We start from the raw sequence: 20143 nt of genomic DNA on the forward strand, positions 1-20143 counted from the left end.
GTTTTTAAAAAAGAGGTAAAGGGTGATAGTAGCTTGATGAAACCTCGTCAGACTTCTCATTTTGCACCGTTAGGCGCCTGTCAAGACCCAGATAGTAGCCTGATGACCTTCTGTTTGTATATTTTAAAAGCTTTTAAAGTGGTAGCCTATTGACCATGTTCAGTCAGGTGCCTGTCAAGTAAAAACTCTGGCTTTTAAAATATTGTTATTTTCTCTCTCTTTTCTTATCAATTCTTGGAATGTTAATTTGTTTTATTTGAAAAATATGTTCCAAGATTTTAAAAATTAGAATCTCTAGGTCTCTTCATTCCTAATGACCTTCAAAATGAAATTTCATAATTTGAAAATACTCGAAGTACTTACAATACATCTCCTATTGACTCTCTTCATTCCTTTGAACTCTTTGAAAAACTTCATCAAGTTGTTGCTTTGAGTTCCTGAATATATTGATCACTTGAGTTGATATGAGCTTTCAATGTTCTTGTGATCTTTGAGTCTTTCCATGTTGGTCTCTTGAGCTTTCAGAATTGATCACTTGTCCTCATGAAGTATGCTTTTGTTTTAATATCTGAAATATCACAACTTTGAAGAACATTAAATAACCTTACTTTGTTATCATCAAAATCAAGAGTCGTAAGCCTTGGTTAGGCCAACACTTTGACATATCCCGGACATCACAGCTCGTCCTTGACTACTGTGTGCTAGACATTCCATATTGATTCTCCACAGAACCCCCTTGAGATAGCAAACGAAGTCTCCTTGGGGTACCATCCATAAAGCCACCTTGAGATAACACCAATCTCCCTGTAGCCTTGTCCACAAAACCACCATGAGATAATACCAATCTCCCTGTTGTTTTGTCCATGCGAATCAGCAAACCAAGACCCATCTTGGTTGTGCCCAACACATTGATGTCAAAACCTTTCAACAGAGTATCCAACTGATTAGCCTCAGTCAAAACCTTTCCAGCCAATAACATGTTATTCACACACAACATATACATCACTTCGCGGTATCGTATCACCGTCTTCTAAACTGGAAGTCTCACCAATTTATACCTAAATGGTGGTCTGATAGTACACATGGGCCTATTGTGATCCTGCTGGTCTCCCGAGCTGAAAACTTCTTGCAATATGAATTATGTCATCTCTGCCTTGAGTTTGTTGCTCCACTTGCATCACTTGCCCATTCATATCGTGATACTGTTGACCCGAGATAGAACTCCCCGCGTTTCTGCCCTGAGTCCCTAGCTCCAGCTGAATAATATAATTGCTGCTACTGCAGTTTTCTGGCATTAGTTTTTCTTCCTTTACTTGAGTACGCTGCCCCATGACCTTAGTACCAAAAGCCATGTCCTCAATCACTCTTTTGTTTACAATAGGATCGCCTAGCTTGCACCCACCTTTCTTATAACGTAGAAAGATGTACTGTCCGGACATAACACCAAGTCTAGATCCTCCATCACTAGAATAGTGCACCAGTGGACATCCACTCACAACTGAGTAGTCTACCGCAAAACCTACCCACAATTCACTTGTAATTTTCCCATCTAGCGATAGCTTTGGCGATTGGTCACACGAGAAACGCGCCATACTCTCTGATTTCACCAAGAAGTACCCTGCAAGCCCTGCATGTAACCTGCCCTACTCACAAAACTTCTTGAACAAAACCAGCGTACTCAACCCCAATGTTTGACTTGAGAATCTCTTTCCTAGTCTGGTTCTCCACCTCAGCCACTGCATGAAGTACACCAAGACCCTTTGTGATAAACACACGAAAGACATATGTCTATCCCCTGATGCTATCATCATCAGCTCCCAAACATCTAAATACATGTAGTCACCCATATGCTCTAACTGCATATGCCACAAGAAACCCGACTTAGGCTCAACAGTTGCAACTCCACTTACAACTGTAACATCCTGTAGTGCAAAGATATTTTCCGCTACTTTATCCCCTTTCATCACTATCAAGTTACCCTCACACACTTTCATTTCTCCACATTCAGACTCGTAACAATATCGATTACAATCTAAATTTCCATACGAAAAACCATTATTCCTTAGACTCGATTCATGCTTTACATCACATATGATTCTTACAACACTATTATGCATTTTGATTTTGACATTTCCAATAACAAACATTTTGCATGAAGTATAATTTTTCCATCAAAATGCAACCAGTATAAACTGACCTGTAGATGTCAAACCATTTTAGAATAAAAGCATCCGGTATCTAAGATCCAAGAATTACCCGTGAGGCACTCCGAACCCGATGAAACATGTAGCATATCTCTATCACTACATTCTGAGTTTTCCTCCACCACACTTGCAGATTTTGTCGAACCCTTAGACATATATCGGCATTCCCGTTTTCACCAAACTAATGCCGGAGAATTCTCATCCATGATGTGATACAACACGTTCTTAGCTGAACAAAAACGAATGATTGCTCCCAATTCATTCCAAGTCGTTGCGTCCATGCTATCTGGTTGAAATCTGTATAAAACTTTCACCAAACCTTGTTACACCAAGAGATCCTTCAATTTAGATGCCATACAACACGCTCTGATACCAATTGTTGAGAAATAACGCCTCTTCAAATGATGCACAACGGAATAAACATTGTAAAAGATCAAGCAATGCCATATGCAACAATCTCAATGATGAAATAAAGAATTATTCCACAACCATAGCAATATAAAGAGAATAAAGATAAGAACAACGACACTAGGAATTACGTGGTTTGGAAAAGCCTACATCCATAGGAGCAATTGGCAAAAGATTTCACTATGAAGATCAAAGATTACACACTACAATGATCTTCTCTCCTTCTCTCACCCCTCTTTTATTCTCTTACATGTCAAAATATGCCTAGAAGAACATATATAACAAGCCCTCAGAGGTTTCCCTCCAATAACCCAACCACCCCAACGTTCAAATTCAAAATTTGAATTTCTTCTCGTAGCCTAGGTGCACTCGTCGACGAGAACAGGGAATTCGTCGACGAGTCCTAGAAGCCCCCTCGTCGACTAGTCTATCATCTCGTCGACGAGTCTTCTGCTCTGAGATTTTCTGGCTCTCGGTATCTACTCGTTGACGAGCATAGGGCACTTGTCGACGAGTCTTTTGCTACTCTGCACCAACATATGTTTTTCCTCCCTTTTGTTTATAAGCCCCCACGAAATTTAAGAGCCACACCATAAACAACATAATGTCATTGTACCTTGGTTATTCGCACAAGTGGAAGCATAAACTGAATGTGCTGTTGGTATGGTTTGCCAAGTGTTATCAACTTTCATCACTCATTATGCCATTTATAAAACAAGCCATTTTGAATGATTCACTGCTGTTATGAGTCTAAATCTTCTTTTTGATCATTGATGGTGATATAGTCTCTTGGATTTCCATTTTCATAGACATTTGAATGTTCAGGAGGTGGAGGGAATATCTTCACTGCTTCCCCTGTTGGAGGGTGGTTGTCCTTCTACAACGTGGGGATGTTTAGATGTGGGCCTTGGATTCCTTGAGTCTTTTTTCTTGTAAATATATATATATATATATATATATATATAAAATAATTTTTTTTTGGATAATTTGATTTGTTCTAATTGGGCTTTTCCTTTTTGCCATTGTATTTGGAAGGCTGCTTTTTTGATAGTGAGATTCTGGGGTTTTGGGAGGAGTAAGAAAGGAATGATGGAATTGGAAGCGTGCAGTGTAAGCTGTTTTTTGGACTTTGTGGCTCAAATCTCAAGAGGAATGCTCGTATTTTTAGTGGCAAATCAACACCTTCACAATTATTATGGGATAGAGTTGTTTTCCTTGCCTATTTTTTGGGCCTATATTTTTGGGTTTTGAAAGTGATTTTATTGATTAAAGTCCGGAGAGATTGGAGGGAAGCTGATTGTAATTGCTTGTCTGGTTGTTTTTAGGAGGATTTCTTATTCTCGGATATTTGTAATTCTATTTCTTTTTTGTTAGTAATGAGTTTTTATTTTTATTTTTATTTTTTATTTTTTCCCCTATCGTAAAAATTAATGTTTGGAAAGGTAAAGTTCCCTTTATGGTTTAGGCATTTATTTGGTTAGTCATGATTAATAGTGTTAATGCCAGTCACCAACAATGTGTTGCAGAGTAGGAGGCCTTGTAAGGCGTTATCTCCGGATATGTGTTCTTTATATCTTGATAGTTTGGAATCAAGTTCCCATCTTTTTGCTGTAGGTGTTTGGAATGGATTGTTTTTTTTTTTTTCTATTTTGGGTGAGAATTGGGCTTGTTGGAAGATTTTTTATCTATTTCTTTTAGAGCCTTCTGAAAGAATAAATATTGTGATTAGATTGGGGTGATGTTCATTTTTCCTGTGTTGTGGGGATTATGGTTCGGAAAAATGCTTGTACCTTCACGAGAAAGAAGATGCATTTGTCATTGTTTTGGGATATGATTAGATTTATGGCTTCCCTTTGGGCTTTAGGAAGCACCAATAATGACATGAGATACGGATGTGACACAATACCAACACGGTGATGTAACATTTTTGGAAAGAATCAGGACATGACACGCAGCAGGGTTATGCTAATTGATTAATATAAATATATATGTATATACAGGCATCCTCCCCCCCTCCCCCTCCCCCTCTTCAGGTACAAATAATGAGGTAATTTTAATTGAAAATGAAATATAACCATCATTCATAGAGACTGCAGTTATACAATCATCAACTTTATTCATATTATAGTATTTTGATCCAAAAAAAACAAAAAGATGAAACAATTCAAGGGCAGGGCTCATCTAGAAATTTTAATAAATAAAAAAACAGATTAGTAGAGAGTGGCGAATTGGTGGTTGCTTTAGAAAGAGAGGGAGGAATCCTGGGAGGTCTACGTGCTCTGCAAGGCTGGCGCAATGGGGCTAGGGCTCCAAGGCCCAATTACTCCAATAGCAAAGAACCTCTTGACTCTCAGTCTGTCACTCCTCAATGTTTCAGGGGGTTTTGTTAGCAGAACTAAAGGAAAATCAATTGTTGTGTTTCACTGCAAGAAGTGTCCTGAACATGCCCTCACTGTGTCAGAAAGTGTCTCAGCCATGCCCGGAATAAGAATTGTTAGAAGAGGATATGTTATTTTAGTAATTAAGTTGTGGTTATGGGGGTATTTTTGTCCTTAAGACTTTATTATTAATAATAATACATTAGAGGGCAGACCTGGAGCTGTACGTAAACTCCAGGAAAATGCTGCTCAGTTTTCTTTTTCTTTTATCTTTTCCTCCCCTTCTCTTCTTTCCTTCTTTTCTTCTCTCCTGCATCCATGGTTTTAAATAAAGGCCACGACCGTTATGTAACGGTTTTTTGGGTTACCGATACCGTTACACACCACGAAATCGGTAGGAAGGAAAATCACGGTTGTAACGGCCATTGCGGACTGCGACCGTTATGTGAAGGCCGCTATGGCCGTTACGTAACTGCTGCAGGACTGTTACACCACAAAATTTATTTTATTTTTTACTTTTTTTTCTCACTTTTTCCCTCTTTCATAAATCATTCCCGATATACCATGTGGCAAGAGGGGGAAAAGATCATAATGAGGATGACGATGATACAAAATTTACTATTTCTTTAAATACTCACAAGAGATGCATTAATTAACAATTTAAAAATATTAACTTGTTGGGAAAATATTTTTATTTTGATGATATTAGTAATGTGATATTTATGTTCTATATTTTTCAACTTCAAATATTCTTTTTTTTTTCCGGCTATTTTATATTTGTATTATTCGTATGTCTTATGTGTCTAATAGATTAATGGAACGTATACTGTATTTTGTTTTATTAATTAATTTAGCACACATAACAATTTATCACAGAAAAGAACGCACACATACGTAATTTTTCTATCAATGGTGGTTTAAAACAAATGTAAACTTGTTGCCTTTACCAAATAACTTAGTCGAACTAAAGGATCCAAAATACACTAAAACTCTTCCTAAGAAGGCCTAAAAGCTTAAAACATGTAAGTATGCTAATATGTACAAGGTTGTGCGTGCTTCAAAAAAATTCACGGCCGTTACACCCGCTTCCCATTATGTAACATCTGCTAGTCCCGCTTCCCGTTACTGTTACGTTACGCTACCCACTATCGCGATTTAAAACCATGCCTGCATCTCTAACTTCAAAAATGGTATCAGAGCATTGATCTCCTTCAAATCTGTTTATCTGAATTGGTTTTGATACTTACTTCTTTTTTTAAATATTTTATCCAGCCTAATCAGTCCTCAAATATGATTTTCTTGTTGGTTTGGGAGTCATTTAAGGACACCCTTCCTCTGGGTTAGGTTGTGCAGCATCCTTGGCAGGAAGCTGTGTTTTCATGGTGATTCACTGATGTGAATTCAGTTATACTCTCTAGTATGCTGCTTCTGCTGCTGTTCCTCTGTCACTCTGTTTGTCTTTTGCTGATGATGCTGTTTTGATGCCGTGTGCTCATGATTGATTGCTTGCAATCTTGTATGATTGTTGGATCGTTTCAGTTGGTGTTCAAATACTTAATTCCAGGTTCATTTTTTTTTTGGTGTTCATTTCAAGTTGCTGTTGTTTATTAAATGGCTGCAGTGCTTTGCTGTGGTCACCAAAATTGTTTGGTGGTTAAGTAATTCCTCCTAAGTTATAGTAAGCTCAGTTCTGTAATCCTAGCTGCCTCTTGAAGTTCTGGATTTTGGGGGTCTTAAGTGTTTTAAGTTCTGATTTTTGAAGTCCTGAAAGTGCTGTTTAGTGTGTGCTGCCTGACTTCTTCTCCAGTTCCTTCCTGCTGGATACTACCTTTAACTGTAGTAGGGGAAGTTTTGGAGGATGTGAACAAGGTTTAGATTGTGTTTGTCGTGGTGGTTGTGTTTTATGATGAGGAGCTTGTCGTGGCAATTCTCATATTTGCACACATTGTGCAAGGAAAGTCATACCATTGATTGCTGTTGGGATCTCCTTGGGAAACCAACTTGGGTCAATAAGTCTCTTGCAAAGGACGATTGTACTATGGACACTTCAAATGCACCTAGCCACTCAATTGGGGAGTTGAGTGCATCATCACCCATGTCTCTAAAAGAGTTTAACAATCTTTTTTGCATGATTCAACAACTCCAAACTCAGTCTTTTACATCAAGTGCTATTGTGGTCCATTCAGGTACAACCGGGCTTCTTACCTCTTCATCCTCCTCACCCTAGGTTAGAGATTTTGGTGCCTCCTCCCATATGATAGGTAATCCTAATTTATTGGAGTCTTTGAACCCCGTTATGTTAAACATGAACGTTACTATTGCTGATGGTTCGGTTACACTGGTTTCTAGTTTTGGAAAAATTCTCTCAATTCCTTCCATACCTCTTTCATCTGTGTTACATGTGCCTAAATTTTGCTTGAACCTGCTATCGGTTTGTTAATTAACAAAGTCTCATAACTGTTCTGTGACCTTCTTTCCTTCTCATTCGGTTATTTAGGATTTTTAGACGAAGAAGAAGATTGGTGGAGGGCTTGAGAAGGATGTCTAGTGGCGTGCTCGTTTGGGTCATCCATCCCTTCAAAAACCACAACAAATTTTTCCTATGTTTAAGTTCGTTACTCATTTTGAGTGTTCTACATGTCAATTGGGAAAGTATATTAGGACATCTTTTCCGTCTAGAGTTGACTCTTGTAGTAAATCATTGTTTTCTCTTATTCATTTAGATATTTGGGGTTTGTGTAGAGTCAAGAATTTGATTGCTCATTAATATTTAGTGTCCTTTTTGGATAATTTTTTGCGTTTGACCTGGATCTATTTGTTAAAAGATGGGTCTGAATTTTTGAATGTATTTACTCAATTCTACTAGGAAATAAAAACTCAATTTGGCATTTGTATTCAAATTTTTCGATCTGATAATGTGCTTGAATATGTTCAAAATGAACTTCAAACTTTTTGCTTGGCCAAAGGGATTATTCATCAAACATTATGCCTCTCATCGGAATGGAGTAGCATAATGAAAAAAATAGAAATTCAATTGACATAGCACGGTTTCTACTCCTTCATATGCATGTTCCTAAAACCTTTTGGACTAATGCTCATCTTATAGCTTGTTTTTCGCTCGACGGAATACCCTTAAGTGTTCTAGTGGACAAAATCCCTTCTCCGTTGTGCATCCAAAAAAATCCATGTTCTTTGTTGTGACTCGTGTTTTTAGGTCCTTATTTGCTTATCCTATTGCTTAATATGCCTCAGTTGTTCTCCTTCCTAGTCCTATGCGCTATTTTGCCTTGTCTATTTCCTTAGTTTCTAGCCTTTCCTCGCATGTTGAAGCACTCGCTAACCCTGGGTGGAAGCATGCAATGGATGTAGAAATGGATGCCTCAACCCTTGAGGGACATTGAACTTGGTGGACATGGAACTTGGTGGACCTTCTTCCTGGTAAAGCGTTGATTCGGTGTAATTGGGTCTACACCTATCTCTTTGATGGCTCTATCAAATGGCGTAAAGCTCAGTTGGTTTCCAAGGGGTACACACAAACTTATGATATTGATTATTTTGGGACCTTTCTTGTTGCTTGACTAAATTTTGTTTATGTATTGATCTCATTGGTAGTTAATTTGGCCCTTACACGAGTTGGATGTAAAGAATGCCTTCTTGTACGAGATTTGTAGGAAGAGTTATACATGGAACAACCTCTTGGGTATGTTGCTCAAGGGGAGGAAGGTAAAGTATAAAGGTTGCATAATGCCATTTATGGTCTTGAGTAGTCCCCTTGAACCTAAACAACAAGAACAACCACAACAAAACCAAGCCTTAAGTCTCACTAGGTGGGGTCGGTTAAATGAATCATTTTCTGCCAATTTATGCAATTATGGACAATTTCCTTAGACAAATTCAGGTTTATTAAATCCTTACTCATCATTTCATTTCAAGTTATTTTAAGTCTATGCTTACCCCTTCTACTGCTCCTCACAGTAACTAACTCTCTTCCTTATTAGTGCACTATGTGGCCTACGTTATAAGTGCCCAAACCATCTGAGTCGTCCCTCCCTTATCTTATCTTCTATAGGATCCATGCCTAACTTACTGCTAGAATGTTCGTTTCTTAATTTATCTTTTAACGTTGTACCACTTATCCATCTAAGCATTCTCATCTCGACGATGTTTCTTAGTTGCCCAACATTTTGATCCGTATAGTATAGCTGGTTCCTTTTAATTTTAAGGGTATTCTAGAATCACAAAGCACATTTGAAACACTTTTCCATTTTATCCAACCTGCTTTAACTCTATGTATTACATCCTCTTTAATTTCTCCTCCAATTTGCATAATAGATCCAAGGTATTGAAATCTACTAGTGTTATTGATTTATTCATCATCAAGTTTATCTTTGCTTCTAATATTCCTCCTAATATTATTGAAATTACATGTCATATATTCTGTTTTATTTCTACTTATCCTAAAGCCTCTAGATTCTAATGCTTCTCTCCATAAATCTAACTTACACTCTACTCCATCCCTAGTTTCATCAATTAAGATAATATCATTTGCAAGCAACATACACCATGGAACCTCATTTTGGATACTCCTAGCCTGTTGATCCATCACTTTGATGTATACCTATTGTGATTGGAAATTTTCTAGTCTCTCCACCTATAGTCCTAACACTAGTCATTACTCCATGGTACATATCCTTAATGACATTAGTATACCTACTACATTCATCCTTTTTTTCTAAAACCCACCATAGAACTTCCCTAGGTACTCTATCATACGCCTTCTCTTAGTTAATAAACACCATATGCAAGTCCTTCTTTTTCCTTAAATTTTCGATTAATCTTCTTAAAAGATATATAGCTTTTACAGTAGATCTCTTAGGCATAAAATCAAATTGATTTTCTTAGACCTTTGTTTCTAGCCTTAGTTTTGTTCAACTATCCTTTCCCACATTTTCTTTGTATGACTTATAAGTTTTATTCCATGATAGTTATTACAATTTATAAATATCTCCTTTATTTTTGTATATAGGTATTAAAGTGTTTTTCCTCCATTCGTCTAACATTTTCTTAATTTTTATTATTGTGTTAAATAAATTAGTTAACCATTCCATTATCACCAAAGCATTTCCAAAACTTCAATTGGGATGTTATTCGATCCTATAGCTTTTCCATTTTTCATCTTCTTTAGTGCAAACTTAACTTTGTTAACTTTAATTTGTGAATAAATCTCATATTTTAAGTCTTTTCCTCATTTGTCAATTTTAAGTTTAAACCTTCTACTTGGTTTTCATTAAATAGCTTATTAAAATAATTTCGCCATCTTTCTTTTATGTCTTCTTCCTGTAACCAAGACAATATCAACCTCACTTTTTATACATTTTACATTAGCTAAGTGATAGCTTCGCCAAGGCTTGAGTCCTTAACTACCAAAGATAAAATTTATTACCTAACTACTCCCAAGTTCAAAAGAACAGTGAGTAAGTCGGGTTTCAATCCTCAAGGACTCAATGCAGTGGTGTACCAAATTAATCTAATTTACTACGCTAGAATAATAAGAAAAGATTGAATTTGGGGTTTTCTATTTAAATTACGAAAGCAAATTAATTAAATTGAAATCCTTTTGGAAAGGTAATTCCCCAATTATGAATCCACCCTAAGCCGTTAATTCGCAATAATTAGGTTCTGTCAATTATCCGTAATGGGGTTTCAATGGTTCATCCTAATACGAACGCATTGGATGAAACCCTAAACAAAGACACGCAATACGCTCGAGTAGTATAGCGTATCTGGGTTCGCACCAATTAATCAGAGCACGATCGGGAGAACTAGGCATACCCTATCTAGCGAACATAGATTCCTTTCTAAATAGCATCGTGCAATGAAACCCTATTATGAACAACCAACTAACCCTAGCTATGCGAGAATCTAACTTAGGGTTTCATCACAATCGGAGAATCGGATAAATTAGCTACTCATCATGCACGAAATCAAGAACAAAGACAAGATGAAAAACGAAACTGTAAACATAACTTTTATTGAAATTCATAATCAAAACAAATCAAGAACGAAACTACAATTAAACTACTGCAATCCAAAATTAAACAAATCAAATACAACTTGACGGCCTAAAAACCATCCAAAAGGAACCCAAAGGAACTCCAAAGGAACCCCTAATTATCTCTTCGAAGTTTAATTTTATACTCCTTAGGGTTTACACACGCTCGAATTCAAATCAGGAAACAATTTGCTACAATCTCATGAAGCAGATTTCTGAAGTCGACCTGGTCGCATTGCCAATGTCACCTAGTCGTGCCCTGGTCAACAAATTCTAGAAAATCTTCAATTTCAGTTGGTGGCATCGTCGACCAGGTCGCACATCCAAGGTCTCTTGATTGCGCATTGGTCGAGGGTCTCTATGAAGTTGCTGTTAATTAGCACTCCAGAGTCTTCTAGCTCGACCTGGTCGCCCCTTGTGTCTTCTTAGTTGCACCCCATGGTCGATCAGGATAACTTCTGCTGCAGTTGAGTCAAGGTCATGGAGACCTAGTCAAGCACTTGGTTGAGCCTTGAGCTTCCAAATTGCTGCATTGACTCCTTGCACTGCTTAACTCTTTGATTTACGCTCCGATTTCCTAAAACATCAAATATACCACGTGTGACTCCGAACAATAATAAGAAGTGATAATTACATAGTAAATAGACACATCACATAGGTAAATGGGGGACTAAATAAGTATATTTAGGAACACATCACTAAGTTCTAGCTGTGGCAAGTTTAAATATATCTCTTTTCCCTTCTTTTGCATCTCATCTAGCATACAAATTATTAAATGATCTATATTGAGCTTCACTAACAACCTTTTTTGCATCTTTTCTCGCATCTTTATACTTTTCAAAATTATCCATGTTTCTACATTTTTGCCATGTTTTATACCAATTTATCTTTATCTTTATGGCTTTTTAGACATCTTGATCCCATCACCTACTTTATTTGCTATTTGAGAATATTCCTCTTGATTCACCTAATATCTTTTTTGCTATTTTTTTATTAATAGAGTTAGCTATCCTACTTCAAAGAGTGTTTGTGTCTACATTATCCTCTGTAATCCAATCATCATCTTTGATCATTTTATCTTTAAATTTTATTATATTTTCTCTTTTTAGGTTCCACCACCTAGTTTTCTTACACTGGTTTATTTCATCATTTCTCTTCCATTTTAATACATTTATCTAACATTAAAACTCTATGTTGTGTGGTTAAGCTTTCATCTGGGATAACTTTACAACCCTTACGTGATAAACGATTTAACCTCCTAGCTAAAAAATAAAATAAAACTATTTGACTTTTATTTTGTCCACTTTTGAAGGTTATTCTTCTCTTTTCTTAAAGCAAGTACTCATTGTAATAAAATCATATGACATAGCAAAGTCTAAAATCATCTCTCCCGGCTCATTTTTGTCTCCACATTCATAACCTCCATGTGTCCTCTTATAACTCTTATTTTCCCCTTCAATGTGTCTATTCAAAAATGCTCCTATGAATATTTTCTCAGTACTTAATATGCCTTGTATGATACTATCTATATCTTCACAAAATTGTCTCTTAAGGTTTTTTGGTAAGCCTACTTGAGGAGCATAAACACTAATGATATTTATTATCTCTTGGCCTGAGATCATCTTGATTTTTATAATTCTACCCCTACTCTTTTGACATCTATAACACTATTTTTAAAATTTTTGTCTACCATAATTCCTACCCCATTCTTATGTTTTTCTTTTCCGGTGTACTAAAGTTAAATCCTAATTTATCAATTTCTCTAGCTTTCTCCCCCACCCACTTAGTTTCATGAAGGCAAATTAGATTAATTTTTATTCTAATCATTGTGTCTACAATTTGCATGTTTTTACTCGTAAGTGTTTCTATTTTCTAAGTTGCTAATCTAATCATAATTTCCTGAACTAACTTCTTTACTTGCTCACGTCCATAATGATGCAAGAATCCTCGCATACTTGACACTGTACTTGGCCACCGACATGGAATGTTGCTTTGGGAAGACGACCTAGCCCACTTTTGCCCACTTTTCACTATACTCAGATGGTATAAGTGCAACGCGTCGCTTGTAGGGGACGCTCCAATGAATAATTAGTAAGGATTCATATCATAGTGATCTGACAAGTTTTACGCTAGTTGTTAGCTACCCAACGCGACCCTCCTCCTTTACCCAGGCTTGGGGCTGACTGTGTGTGAAAAGATTAGGACACTAAGTGTATCATAGGCGGAGTTAGTCCCCTTGGGTTTGATAAATTTAGTGTTGTTGTCTCTGCATTTGACATTTGACTTTATCCAATGCTACTCTAATCACTCAGTTTTTGTCCACAAAACAGAGATAGGTATTCTAGTAGTTTATGTTGATGATATCATCATGACTAGTAGCGACCAAAGTGGGATTGCAGATTTTAAACAGTGGTTCAAGCAAAATTTCAAATCAAGGACTCGAGTATTCTGCATTACTTTCTTGGTATTGAGATTGTACAGTGTAGGAAAAGGTTTAATCAATCTCAGTGGAAATACATGTTGGACTTGCTAAGTGACACTATAGTTGGGAGCTAAACCAATTGATACTCCTACAGATCCCAATGTGAAGTTGTCTAGGGATGTTGGACTGGACTTTGAAGACAAACTTCGATATAGGTAATTGGTTGACAAGTTGATCTACTTGATTGTCACTAGAGCTGACATATCTTTTGCAGTGTGGTTGGTGAGCCAGTTTGTGGAAAATCCCAACCACATTGGGATGTTGTACGTATGATTTTGCGGTATCTCAAAGGCTCTCCCAGCAGAGGTTTAATATATAAATGTAATAGAAATTGTGAGATTTTGGGATACTTTAATGCAGATTGGCCTGTATGTGCTGATAATTGAAGGTGTACTATTGGATATTATACATACATGGGTGGTAATCTTGTTACTTTGCATAGCAAGAAACAAACTACTATAGCAAGATCTAGTGTTGAAGTGGAATATCGAGCTTATGGCTCATATTGTGAATAAGCTTATGTGGTTTAAGTCTCTATGTCAGAGATGGGATTCTTACTAATGAAGCTAATGAATTTGTTTTATGATAATAAAGCTGCCGTTTATATTGCTAGCAATCCCGTGTTTCATGAGAGGACAAAGCACATAGAAGTTGGCTGTCATTTTGTGGGGATGCTGTGTTGAAGAAGGTTGTGAGGTCTCCCTTTGTAAAATGTGTGGATCAGTTAGGTTGTTACAAGCTGGGTTTAGGTAACATTTGTACACTTCTAGCTTAAGGGGAGTATTAGAAAGGGATATGTTATTTTAGTAATTATGTTGTGTTAATAGGGGTATTTTTGCGCTTAAGACTATTATTATTTAGCTGTATGTGGACTCCAGGAAACTGCCGCTCAGTTTTCTTTTTTTCTTTTTCTTCTTCTCCTCTTCTGTTCATTCTTTCTCTTCTCTCCTGCATCTCTAACTTCACAACATTTAGAAATTTTAAAAAATTAAAAACAGATTAATAGAGAGTGGCGAATTGGTGACGGATTTAGAGAGGGGGAGGAATTCTAAGGGGTGGGAGCTTCACGTGCTCTGCAGGGCTGGTGCAATGGGGCTAGGGCTCCAAAGCCCAATTACTCCAATGTCAAGGAACCTCTCAACTCTCAGTCTGTCACTACTCAATGTTTTGCGGGTTTTGTTTACAGAATTAAAGGGGGCAATAAAATGGTTGTTTTGCTGCAAGAAGTGTCCCAAACATGTCCCTCACTTTGTTGATAAGCATCTCAGCCATGTCCAAAAATAAGAATAAATTAATTAATTTTCAACAGATGTCAGAGTTTTGGGCCAGTGTCATGGACATGTCCTGGATACCGACAGATCCAGCTTCAAGAAGTGCTGGTGTTTCCTAGCTTTGGGCTTATGCAGGATGCAGCTGGTTGTTTAATGATGTTTCTGGACTTCCAGTGGGATTGACAGGCTTTCTCGTTGTGATTTTGTTTCTTTCCTTTTTGTTTTGTTATTCTTTTTAGGCCAATTTATTAACCTCTGATTTGTATTTCCCTTATCAAATGAGTTTTATTTTTATCAAAAAAGGAAAGGAAGCCATTTTCCAACTTCACTTTCTTTTCCTCCTCTGTTTTGGATATCCAAATCCATTTCTATAAGAAACGTAAAAACTGGGAGACTATTTTGCCTCACAAGATTTTTTCCTCTTTAATTTGTTCTCACATTCTATAACTGAATATATAAATCTGTGAGTCTATTTTTGTAGCCTAATAATTTTTTTTCCTCGCTCTTTAATTTGTTCTCCCCTCATTCATTTCATGTGCCACTTACACTCCCCGAAGCCTCTTCTTGCATTTAAGCTTCCTGTTTGTCCATTAAACTCCCAACTTTTCATAGCCATTTAGACTCAACCTCCATAGCAATTGGTAGAATGGATCAACTAGTAGGAAATCCAAGAGTTTCACAATTATGACTTAGAATTCCTGCTTCAGCTTTTGCAATTTCTTCCCTCATTTGGTCTCTATCTCCTTCTAATCTTACCCTGAGTCACTGATTTTTCTTCTTCTTCTTGTCAACACATGGCTTCTATCTTTCAGGTTTTCAGCACCTGTATTGGTTTCATCTTCATCATCTTCACTTCAATCGCATGTTCATGGTTAAGGCGCTCATTCCTAATAGCCTCTTCCTGCATTTAAGTTTTCTATATGTCCATTTAACTCCTGATTTTCATATGCATTTAGACTTCCATCTCCATATCAGTTGGTAGACTGGGTCAATTAGAAGAAAATTGAAGTGTTCCAGGAAGCATATTAATATTTCCTCCCAATCTGGAGGGTTCTGCAAAGGAAGCATATACAAGGAAAATGACATGCACACATTCATTGAATACATAGTGAAATGATATGAAGTAAAATTACATCTACCCAAGTTTGTTTTCAATCTGCCTGCCAAAAGTTTTGAGGGCAGCAATTTTCCAGCACCTTTTTACTGTTATCCTGTCAATTTGAATGTCTGTTATTTTACGAGTTAGAGCAAAAGAAAAAGAAAAACATCATTTTCTGGGATGCAGTTGTAAAACTAGCCTGGATGTGTTGGTTTTGATTTTCCCTATATTTTCTTTGAATTTCTTGGGTGCATCTCAAAGCTAACTAATGAATTATGTATTGTGTGATCTCTAGCTAGGATTACATCTGTATAATTGATTCCTCTCTTTAAATCATTGATTCTTGGATCACTTGTGCATGGTACAACATTACAACTGATATATTAATTTGGGTAGTCCTTGGAGTATTTCCTCTTGGTGGCTAAGCTGTATCTTTAAGACTCAGTAAAAGCATGTGCCCAAGGCTGTGTCTTGTGAAGCTTCTTATGTATGTGCAAAGTAGTAACCTGAGGACTGGTCAATTTGAAGTGTTAGTGAATCTATTATTTTGTTCTCAAGTTATTGTTATCCCTAAATATAATGTAACATTAGGGAAAATGTATTCAGGGTTGCTTTGAAAGCTGTAAATGGTATTTTGTTTGGATAATGGTTGATGAATTTGAACTGCTAAATTTCCATTCTTTTTTATCTTGGATAAGGTGGAATTTTTCATTTATGATATCAATTTCCTCATGCCCCACCATCTTTGCCCAACGGTACCATTCTATAATTTTCAGGCAACTCATCAGTTGCTTTGAGCTCTCCTGGGGAAAGATAGGATTATTTAGTGCCTTCCATGAATCCAAAGCCCACATCATGTTTCTATTAGCATTTGAACATAAATAGTCTTCATAAAATGGAATTGTTAAAAATTTTTACCAAGCCACCTCCACTTCATGTAGTTAACAGTGACTTATGCCTTTGATTTTATTTTGCACCCAGATACGTAAGGTAACATGCTGTAATTGTGTAGGAGTGAAATTTGTGTAAATGGGAACCTACATTATTCTTCTAAGTGAGACTTGAGCAATTACATCTTTTTAAAGAAGCTATTAGTCACATTAGCATTTTTCCACTATAGATAGCAGTTTTCATTGTTTGGCCAGATTTTACACGGGCATCGCATGTTTGCTGAATTATATCTACATGCACATATTCAACTGTTTTACTCTGTTTGCTCATCTCCTTGGTACAGATTTTGTGAATGTTATTTAACTTCATGTTTTGTCCAAACATTTGCAGCTTATAGGACTGCAAAAAGCCAAGCTGTTTGCTAGCTACTCCAGAATGTCTCATTTGAACTCATTCAATTAAGAGAACTGAGTTCAAGCAATTAAGAGAACTGAGTTCAAGTTTAGGTTTGTAGCAAGCAAACTAAATGAACCAAGATGATAGCCGAAACATAGTGGCAAAGTACTGCAGAAAAGAAGGAAAGAAGACGTAGAAGAAGAAAAGAGACCATGAAGATAGGTAAACAACATTAAAAAATCTGCGTGAAGACATGCCTTTGGTGACTGAATATCTATATTAAACACTAAAATCTTTAAAATGATGACATAATTCTAAAACCTAGGGTGATTGAATCAAGAAAACCAAAAGTGTACATACAATTAACATAAGCGAGCTAAACATGGGATATCCATCTTATAAAACATAGGGGGATCATTAGGAACAAGAACAAGAACATGCACAGGCATGCCTTGCAAAGAAGCAAAACCAAGAATTAAGAAATCCCGGAAGGTAAAACCTTCATCTCTCTTGTCTATAGTCTAGCTTCTCTCACTAGGCCAAAGTCTAAAAAATGCTCCCTCCAGCCCCTTTTCTTAGGGTTTCTTGCACGCTCTCCTCTTGTTTAAGATCAAGCCTCCAATTTTCAGACCTCTTTAGGGATTTTTGCCTTTTGAATGCATCCCTTTCTCCTGAGACCTACTTTCGATCATTTTCCTATTATGTTTGAAGCTAGTAAGGTTTCTTGGGGCAGCTTTTGGTTTATGTGGTTGGATTATGATACTTCTCAATCGTTAGCGAGGAACTCTTGGGGTGAGGAATTGGATAGGGCGTGGGTAGCGTTTAGGTTTGTGAGGAGATTGAAGAAGTTGAAAGAATGGAATTGGGAGGTGTTTGGTGATATTATGATTAGAAAATCCAGCATTTTAGGTGAGTTAGATTCATTCAATAGGAAGGAAGAGGATGCTAACCTCTTGGAGAGTGAGGAGGTGAAAAGGGTCTCTTTGAAGAATAAGTTAGAAGAGGTTATTTTTAAGGAAGTTAGAAGCAGGAGATAAATGACTAAGTTTAAATAGGTTAGATGGTGATTACAATTCTAGTTTCTTCCATAGGCTAGCAAATAGGAAAATGAAAAACAATTTGTTTAGGGAATTGATGTGGGAAGGGGAGAGATTGTTTCTGACCCTAATCGAATTGCCTTTGACATCAATGACTTATATTCTAGCCTATACTTTGAGGAGTATGTTGACTAATAGTTGAGGGGTTGGAGTGGGATCCCATTTATGGAGAGCAAATGTCTTGGTTGGAGAGACCTTTTGAGGAGGAAGTGAGGGTTGTATTTAGGATGAAGAGTGTTAAGGCTTTGAGCTCGGATGGCTTCTATATGGCTGTTTTTTCCAAGATTGTTGGGATGTGATTTAAGGGAGATTTGTTTATAGTCTTTATTAGGATTCTATGGGAATGTGATTTTGAGCTAGAGTATTTTTCTTTTTTGTTTGGATCATAAAAGAAGAATTCATTAATAGAATAAGACATCTCCTTAACAAAGTCTGGAAAATCTAGATAAAAACAAAAAGGAACAATCTACAGACTAAAGAACAAAAGAGAAAAAAACCATCATGGACTAACACTCCAGCACATAATACAAATTGCGCTAAATACGAGAAAAGTTCACCCCCTTAAAATTCCCTTATCCCACACACCAAAGAGAAACCAAACAATGTATCTTTTCCCAAACTTGTACCTGAGTCGACTGCCTTACGCTCCATCCACAACCCCCAAAAAATTGCAAAAAAACACATTTCTGAAGCGCTGCATTTTCCTTTTTCCTACCAAATCCAGCAAAAGTCACTGCTAAAAAATCTCCACTAACTCACCCAACATTTGCCTAAAATACCAAATAGCTTATTCCAAACACTCCAAGCATAGTAACAATGAATAAACAATTGCAATGATGATTATGAACAATTAAAGTAGAGAACACATATGTCTAGAGATATAGCCTTCAAAGATCTCCTAACTTGCAGTATGTTATTGGTATTAATTCTATCAAGCGCAACCAACTAGATAAAAGCCTTAATTTTAAAGGGGACTTTGGCCTTCCAAATGGAACTATATAGCAGAAAAGAAAATTTGACTTATTCAAAAAATCACAACAATATTTACATGAAGAAACCCTCGAAGGCTCAGAGACCAAGATCGCCTATCCTCCTTAAAGAAAAATGATAGTTATTCAACAAGACTAGAAAAGAGGATAGCTCTTCCATCCTCTTATCATTTAACGATCTGCAGAAGTGGAAATCCCAAGAAGGCAAAGAACGACTTGAATCAACAACAAAAGAAGAAATGGACTTATCTTGCCTTGAGCTTAGGTGAAAAGGGCGGGGAAAAGAGGTGGACAAAACTACATTACCCAACCAAGGATTTTTCCAAAATTGGATATTACTGCCTCTACCCATGAGGAACTTAATATGGGAAATGAAAGGGGAATAACTTGGAGTGTAGTAACCCGATAATATATATATAAAATAAATAAATAAATAAAGAGATATTTTGGAGGAGATATTTTGAAGGAGATATTTTGAAAGGAGATATTTTGAGATATTTATATATAAATATCTTGGAGGAGATATTTATTTTGATTATTTAAAGGCTAAGTTAGGTTTTTCTTTATAAACTCTCATTCTCTCTCTCTCTTTCTAGACACGAACTCCATTCTCTCTCTCTCTCTCTCTCTCTCTCTCTCTCTAAGATTTTTGGGTCATGTGTTGTTGGAATCGACGATCCGTCGTCATTACGTGGATTAGGGAAGGAGTCTCTACAGGTTCTATGGTTTAGAATTTCATTTCAGAGATTTCCAAGTTTTTCCCGAAAATCAAGGTAAGGGTCGATTTTTGCTTTTGGTCCGGTAGATATGTAGTATACGAGATTATATTGAAGTGTTGTTCTTTGTGTATCAGGTTTCAGGGTTTTCGTGCCGTTG

The 20143-nt window shown here is 36.7% G+C and overlaps 1 protein-coding gene across 4 annotated transcripts in view; it reads left to right on the forward strand.

Annotated features, from left to right (window-relative positions):
* The window catches only part of LOC131166976 (large ribosomal subunit protein uL3c), a 68332-nt gene that overhangs the window by 13609 nt on the left and 34580 nt on the right, over positions 1-20143 (forward strand). The window lies entirely within an intron of this gene.

This window comes from Malania oleifera, chromosome 10, assembly GCF_029873635.1.
Source record: "Malania oleifera isolate guangnan ecotype guangnan chromosome 10, ASM2987363v1, whole genome shotgun sequence".
In the NCBI taxonomy this organism is placed as follows: Eukaryota; Viridiplantae; Streptophyta; class Magnoliopsida; order Santalales; family Ximeniaceae; genus Malania; species Malania oleifera.